The sequence below is a fragment of the Eufriesea mexicana genome, unplaced genomic scaffold (assembly GCF_001483705.2).
Source record: "Eufriesea mexicana isolate 0111107269 unplaced genomic scaffold, ASM148370v2 scaffold2792, whole genome shotgun sequence".
NCBI lineage: Eukaryota > Metazoa > Arthropoda > Insecta > Hymenoptera > Apidae > Eufriesea > Eufriesea mexicana.
In genome coordinates this window covers 567,331-575,583 of record NW_016910897.1, presented here as the reverse complement: position 1 = coordinate 575,583, position 8,253 = coordinate 567,331, and the positions used below count along the sequence as shown (strand labels likewise).

Sequence of the window (8,253 nt, the reverse complement as noted above, 5' to 3'; positions counted from 1 at the left end):
TCCCTACATGCGTGAAAATCGAATTCCGAGCGTGGAATTAAGCCGGCTGATTGAAAAGCCTGCTCGCGACAAGGGCTCCCTAAATGTAATCGCGATTCCGTAACCACGTTCAATTCGCTTTGATTTGCGCGTTCATTAAGCGTAATTCGCTATCCGATGGAGAACCAGGCGAGAAACATGAATGGCACGTACGTTTATCGTGCATGCTGCGCGGTTAAGTGTATTTAGGCTGCGTGATAAAGACAACTGACACGGTGAGGGTCGGGGCGGGATCGAGACGCGATCGAAAGGCGATCAAAACAGGATGAAAACGGGATCAAAACGCGATTGAAACGGGATCAAAAGGCAATGGAAATGCGATCAAGACGATATCGTTGTTTCCGTGGATGAAACGCTGTTCGAGCACGAATCGCGCGTGATTTCGCCGAATGGAACGTCCGCCATGTTCGAACATTTTGACAATTATCGCGGACGCGAGTACGATGCTTTTGCCGGGGATCACAACTCCCGAAGGTCTCTTCTTTCCAACGCGGTAACGCGTTGCATGGTAACCGTTCGACGGGTTATTTTCAAAGCAATTATCCTCCGGTATGCGGCTTTTCCTTCCAGGAGAAGAAAGAAAGAAAGAATTCGCTAGAACGTAAAATTAGAAAGTATACTTAAAATAGTGTGTCGGTCGCCTTTTGAAATTGGACAGTGCACACGTTCCACGGCGCTTCCACCTCTCGTGTACGATAGGGATATGGGTGGGAGAGAAAGGAGTTACGTTTAAAGGATACGTATATGCGTATAACGTTTTAACGCGGCATAAATCATCGGTGACATCGTCTTTTACCATTCACTAGCAGCCACTGGTACAATACGATCTGCACTCGCCTGGCGCGACACTAGCGCCGCGCGGGCTGCTAACTTCGCAATCAGTGACGCGCGAAGCGGCGTACGTTCTTCCGCGATATTTAATAACGATATTTTTTTATTCGAATAGACCCGAGCCGCGTACGAGTGGATAGTTGGCCGATGAGCGAGGGGAAAAGACGACATGACGATTCGATGTATACTCGGTAGCTTACACCGGTACAGTATCGCTGTGTTTACCATCCTCTTCGACTCGACGATTAATCGTGCGTGCGTCAGGTACGGAGTAACAAAGCATTATCGCGTTTAGTTATCTAATCTATTACATTATACGCTCTTAGCACGAAGTAAGCTGTACAATTTACCGACGATGCGTATGAAGAAAAGAAATGATTGGGCCCGACGAGAATCACTTTAGAGTATACATCGTGTACCATAGGTCTGTCGCGGAGTAGATGAATGTTGAGACCTTCCATAGCCTCGTTCCACGAGGAACAGAAACACACACTCGATGTCCCTTTGAGCGTTTACTTTTTTACGATTGCACCGCTCCTATTCCATAAGGATATCATCGAAATTTTCGATACAACATTTCTATCGTGAAAACGTAGCGGATGATCGTCAGCAACGAAACGTTGGCGCCCTGTATGCTTGTAAAAATGGCGGAAGTAACGTTCGACGACAGCGCCGGGTCGGCGCGTGCTGGCATACGCTCGTGATCACGTTTCTCTCAGGTATTTAGCGTGTTTGTAATCTAACGACACTTCTATGTAATTAATAATTCAGGCTAGAGCCTCTTCCTCGCGGGAGAGTTTGTACGATGTAAAAAGGAAAGAAAGGTACATACGTTCTCGTCGTTCTCTTAGCGGCTTCCTTCGTAATCGCCGTCGAACCGATGCTTCGCTGCATGCTCCAGGAAACCGTAGATTTTTATAGATCACACTGTATCGATTCGTCGATTGCACGTATTGTCGTTTCCGTGAGCTTGAAAAACGGACTAGGACACTCGCAGCAGTGTCTCGCGAGACCGCTTAGAATCGTAAGGATACGTGTAGACTGACGAGAGAACTATATACATGGAAACTGTATACGTGTATTCCGTAACTATCTTTTCCTTCACTCGTATCGTAGACTTGTATCGTGTTTGTCTTCAAGTTTTTTACCTTTCAGATTAAATTCCTATACTTATTAGCTGGTACACTATACAGCGGGATGTTAATTATATTTTCGCTCGTCAGTGTATGCGAGACCGTACAACCCTCAGAGAACGCAGCAGAGTTTCTTAGATTAAACTTCTTAAGACCCTCGCTCCTAGGGAACGATTTCTACCTTCTAAAAGAAATATTATATCTCCCTCTACGTTTCATCTGTAGCTCTGAAAGAAAGCTCCACGATAATTCGTACTATTGGATCCAAGGGAAATAATTTCCTTTTGCGCTGTATGTAAGAGAGAGAGAGAGAGTGAGTGACAGAGGTAGGAGGGGAGACGAAGTCAAACGAGAAACTAAAATGCAACAATAAAATTCCATTTGCTAAGAGTCGTCTCCTTTTTCGACGTTTAGGGAACTTCCTGTTCCGATAACGTCGATGAAAATATTAATTAACCCAACGCGTGTGCGTTTTGATTTAAAGGCGAAACCGAACAGTATTACGAGCGTTCTTCTTGACCCATTGGGTAAGGAGAGTAAGAGCAAGCGGCCTCTGCGACGATTTTCATAGCGAGACTCGTTGCTCGATTACGAAATTACGTGTGTAACGATCGGTGTGTTTCTACAGCGGAGATGCTGGCTGAGCTGCTGTTTGTGCGCTTTGCATCGTGCGAGAATTCGGGAAATAGAAGCGAAGGAATTGAGGGAATGAGTGTCGCTTTTGTCGGAGGTGAGAAAGAGAGGGAGGACAGAGGAGTGAGAAAGAGGGAGAATGGGAACGCCTGGACGAGTGCGTGTCGTGCGTGTGAGAAAGAGAGAGAGAGAAAGTTTGGGGAAAAAGAGAGTTTTCGAACACGATCAGCAGAGACAGTATTGTTACACCGTTGATCGTTATATGTGCATACAAAGCTTCGGAAATAAAAGAAATCTAAATCATAGAACGTGTTTCCCTGTCCGACGAGCGTAAGCGAGAGAATTTGTTGTTTCTAACAGTTTGAACTTCAACGAAGCACCCATCGCGTAGAATGCTTTATTTGATCTGCAGAGGAATAAGTGATTCGGTTCGAGAAGGTAAATATTATCGAAGGATTTATTATTGAGATATTTGCCTTTTGGAACGAGGTAACCTGTAAGCTACGTGTAACATTCTGTATAATTCGAAATTGTTTTTAATAACGATTAAGAAGTAAGACGTAATTTATTATAAAAGATATGTATGACATTCTGGGAGATTTAATAATTATTGTTATTATTTATACACGTAGTATAATTCGTGTGATTTCTGCATCTGATGTTAGACAGATCGATAGATCGATCGATAAGAGAACGATACGATTATACAGTCGCGAATACGTTCGCAAGAACGACCGAGGTTCACGTGTAACGTGAAAGGACGCCACACTTCTTCGGGGACGAGGAACTGGTCCACCCACTTGGCAATTGCAGATTTTTTCCATTGGTTATCGAGCAGGGAGGAGCACGGGAAGCGAGCACGAACGTGATCGATTCGCATCAATCTCGATTGAGAACGATCCTTATCGAGAGTACGGTAGTAGCGACATCTGCGGCGATTCGGTGACGTTAAGCCTAATGGCTGCATCGAGAAAGAACACGACGTTGATTTTGTCGATACACAGGTGAAGATTGCAAGTTTCGTTTTATCCCGATTTTCTGCCATGTCGTTGTACATTCGCACGTTTACGCATCCTCTATTTACGTTCCACATTTCAGATTCATATTTTTATTCCGGACGTGTATTTTATAACAAGCTGTTTTCCTCCTTTGGCATTGACAAGAATTATATCCTTTCGTAAACAGTGCACGTATAACGATAAATTCGAGCATGTAAGCAAATGCAAGGATGCTTTATGACTAACGTGTTTCGCAGACGAAGATGCCAGAAGCCGAGAGAAACGGAAAAGGTTATTCCGTATTATTCGGTGTTTATTCCACTACGGCTTAATCCCCGCATTAACTGCCGGCTACTCGACAACCGATTCCTATCTCATTCCAGCGTTCCTGGCCATTAGTCATCCCGAAGATCCTAAGACGTAATTATTATCTTCCACCATTTATTTTTGTTGAAACATTCGAACAACAGATTCTTTGAGGTTATATTTTTCTACCGCGCTGGACGAGCTATGTCGTAACATTCATCTCCAAATTACAGGCATGCCCAGCTTACATAACCTAAACATCCAAATAACGTTCCATCAACAACGCAGTAAGTCTTCCATTTCTCCTAATCAATTCCAAAGTCACGATGTCTTAACGACTTCAACATTTCTAATTTTTCTTCGATCCCAAGTCAGGGTCCCACACGCATTATGGAATATCTCTGTATACTTGCGACATCGGAAAGTCGACAAAAGCCAGATTCCATTTACTTGCGAGCAAGGATGAAGTTAGGTAAGGAGAAGCAGTCCGTTTGATTCGCCACGGCTCGATTTGGAGCCCGTGGAACGCGCAACAGAACGTGTCAGACGGATGAAATCGCGCGACATGGTTAATTCACTTCTCTTCTCTGTTCTCCGTGTTTCCAGCTGGAGCTCTGCTCGCTCGTAACAAAAGCACGCACGTTAACGAAGCGCGAAGAGGGCAGCCCGCGTGCAGTCGGCGGCTCTGTCTCGCTACTCCTCTTGTCGAGGTAAAATTAGAGGTGGACCGCTGCGGCAATTATTAAAATAGAAGAGTGACCGGTAGCTTCGAGTGGAAGCCTGACTCATCTCGCTTGAAAATGCATAGAGCGCTCGCGAGGTGGAAAAGCGCGAAATCTATTTGTCGACCGTGCCAGCACCAGCTGGACCCGATCGAGAGATTCGCACGATGCCCGGGTCATTGCCATCGCTCCGCCAGCATCAAGCCTCCATTGGCCATTGTTGACTTTGGCCCTGGACTCCAGGGGAACAAATCACCGTAAAGACGCCGCGGTGTACTGGTTATCAGTTTCATCTGATTCCGAACGCAACCGTGTACGACGTGACTGGAATTTACGGATGTCGGTGTACGTATGTCCATTGGAGCGGAGCGTCGCGCTCAAGGCGAGCACGCCTCACTCCTGGTAAGACATTACGTTATTGCGGAGCTTGGCTCGTTAACCCCTCGACTGCTGGGGTGTGTGTGAGAGAAAGAAAGAGAGTGAGGTCGAATCGATTTTACCCTGACTTACAAAAAGTAGCATCTAGTATATATTTTAAAAACGCTTTCAACTTAAAATTTGTATTTCTGCGATTACCGTATCATAGTTCTTAACTGTTTGAAATTAATTTTGCCACTATGGTAATATTATAGGCGTTATCAAGATTTATTAATGCAAATAACTTAAACCCTTTTGCACTTGAACCAGACGAACACCGCAAGTAATCAGATACCACGCTTCGAAGGAACAATACGTGTCGTTTTAACCCCAGCCCACCAGTCGAGGCTAAGATTACGTTAAGCATACTGTTACGAGACGTCCCTTTTCGAAGCATCGAGACGTCGACAAAAATGATGCTCCTGTAATCAAAGAATAAGACGTTTCCTGTATTCGTGCTCGCCTTTCCAGCAAAGTTCCAAGTGTATCTGTCAGATTTCCTCTACCTGGGAGAATGTACAAATGTTCGCAGACTAATCTGTGTCTGAACCAGGCCAGGTGGCGTAGTTTAGGACCTGAACGTTTCTATTCAGGGCCGAAGATTTGCGAACAGAATAGCCGGTTTCTTCGAGGTAGAACCGCGTGACGTCATTTGTTTCTTCCCTGTCACGTTCTTCCTGCTTTCGGCGCGCGTTCAAAGGAAACGAGGGAGCTCTCTGCTCGAGTTTGTCGCGGAACCCGGCGCAGGTAAAAATACATTTGCCACCGCGGCGCTGGAAAATTATCCACACTTTCTTCGAATCACTCTTACGGTCGCACTCGTATCACTCTCTCGACGCTTCCTTTCCCGACCCGTGTTTACCTTCACTAATACAAATAGCTGGTAATAATCGTAAAACGATCGGCATGAAAGCACACCGATGATTGCTCGACTGTGTGATCTCATTTCGCGTTTATCCGTGGTTACATAAGGTCAGATGAAAACTCGTTAGCGTGTTAATTGAATAGCGATTGTGCAATCTGCCGACTTCCTCTTGTACAAAAAGTAGTTCCACTCTGTAATAACGCTTTACGCCAAGATTTCTATCGAGACACGCTTAAAGCGTAGCGATGCGATACATCCATCGAGCCAACCACGATCGCTGCTATCTCGTAATCATTGAAATATTACCATGATATTACCGCTGGCAGTGCCAACATCGATTTAACATTATATGACACCTCTTTTTCTCTCTATTACGCAGGTCGTACCGTAAAAACTCCTTGTTACCACGACACGGGATGATCGAGCATCTGGCGACCGAGGCAAAAGTTGCGAATGCGTCCCTGACCCTTACCTGATCGACTTCTTTTCACCCGGTGGGGCCTACCGGAGCTTCACCCCGTCCCTCGGAGGTTCCCTTCGAAAGGAGCAACCTGCCGTTGCTGGCGTCTCTCTGGATCTCTCCAGCATCCCAGGTCCCTCCGTCTCTTTCTCTCTCTCCTCTCTTTTTCTATTTCGAACACGCTGCCTATCCGGCTCTGTCTAACATTTACAACACGACTATACGCGTCTCTTTTTCCTTGGTGCTGCAGCCAGCATGGAAGGGGCCAGAGGCCGAAGGAGAAGGAGAAGAACCAGTCGTGAACCAGAACCGTCGGTCCTCAGAATCTCCCAGTCACCTCTTCGAGCCTGTACGGGGACCAGCGCGTGGATTTGTCCCGATCGTGTACAGCTCGACATTTTCCCGCTCCCGGCGCGCAACAACGATCGCGTCGATCGATCGATCGCAATAGCCTATCCAGGATGACGACGGGGATACGAGGCGAGGACGCGGAGGATTGACAGGTCGGTGAGTCGATTTCGAGCCACGCAACGCGCGAAAACCGGTCGACGAACGCTGTTCAACTGCAGGCTCGTGACATTGTCCCGAAAACCGGTACCGAACCGGTACGAAATTCCGCGATGCAATTGCTTCTATCGATGGATCGTTGGCACGATAGCCAGTGATAGATGAGATTTGTAATTGCTTCTCTTTCATGTTTCTCTCTCGTCTTTCCTTTTCCAATAAACATAATTTCGCGTCACGAAGGTACAGACGTACTTTTTGCAGCGGGACAGCATTCCTTGACCGATTTCCAAGCGCGATCTTTGTTTTTCTACTGCATCTCGTGGAACGAGAATAGAGTATCGAATAGATACGCAGCAGGCATTTGTCGTTGATATTCCGAAGGGAAGAATCGGTATGGAGTTCTTTTTGCAGACCACTTTTGTTATCCGTCTATTGCTTCTGCGTCTATGCACGTACTCTGCTCTTTGTCTCTTCGTAATGAAAGTCATGAATGAAAATTCGAACCGTGTCCCACCACTGATCGTCCCATAGCGAGATCGTGGCATTGTGGCGCTAATTGCGAGCGAACAGGCGCCATGGTCGACTGGATGGAATTGAAAATTCAGTCTGTAGACGCGTAGGTGACTTTCTAGCCGCGACCCGTGATCGGGCCTGTGTAAACGCTCCTCGAAGGACAATAACTCGAAGAAGCGTGGGCCATATTAAATTCATCGTGGCGAAACCCCAAGTAGACGTCGTAAATTGAACGCAGACTTAATCCGACGTTAATAACGAATTAATCGTTACAGATAGAACAACGGAAGAGGGACAGGGTCGAAGGGATGTTCGATGTACGATTAATTGATTCGCCTGGTTATTCAACGTCCACTCGTTACCCATTGATCCTACTCACGAGCGATTCGAAGCACACAGGGCCGATGATGCATTCATTAGTGCGTCTTCCACGTATAAATTGCGACAATATATAGGTTATTGAGAATAATTAATTCATGCGTGCCGTGTAACCGGCTCGTTTTACGCGCTGCACAGGAGGAGTCAATAACCTGGTCTAGCCGACCAGTCTCGGAGTCGTAGATTCGTGATAAAAATTTGATAACGATGGACTATGACAGGAAGATATTAACCAATAGCAAATAAATATAAATCGACACGTTTGGCCTCTTCCTATGGAGAAGGAGCTTTTATATACGGTTTTCCCCTCGACCCTGGAATATCGATCCCGCGAATAGCCATTTTCCCCTCGACCCTGGAATACCGATTCCCTCGCATAGCGATTTCTTTTGAATTTAAACCGTGATCCAACGAACGGATCGAATGCTCGATCACGTTGCTTTTTTGCCGG

The 8,253-nt window shown here is 46.1% G+C and overlaps 1 protein-coding gene across 2 annotated transcripts in view; it reads left to right on the top strand.

Annotated features, from left to right (window-relative positions):
• Positions 1–6,725: 6,725 nt before the first annotated feature.
• Kank (KN motif and ankyrin repeat domain-containing protein 2 kank) overlaps positions 6,726–8,253 on the top strand; it is a 63,030-nt gene continuing 61,502 nt past the window's right edge. The window contains exon 1 of one of the 2 annotated variants that reach the window (XM_017904274.1): positions 6,726–6,907. The gene's annotated coding sequence lies outside the window, so the exon portion shown is untranslated. Of the gene's footprint in view, positions 6,912–8,253 lie in introns of both variants that reach the window. The other variant, XM_017904276.1, reaches the window with a different exon arrangement.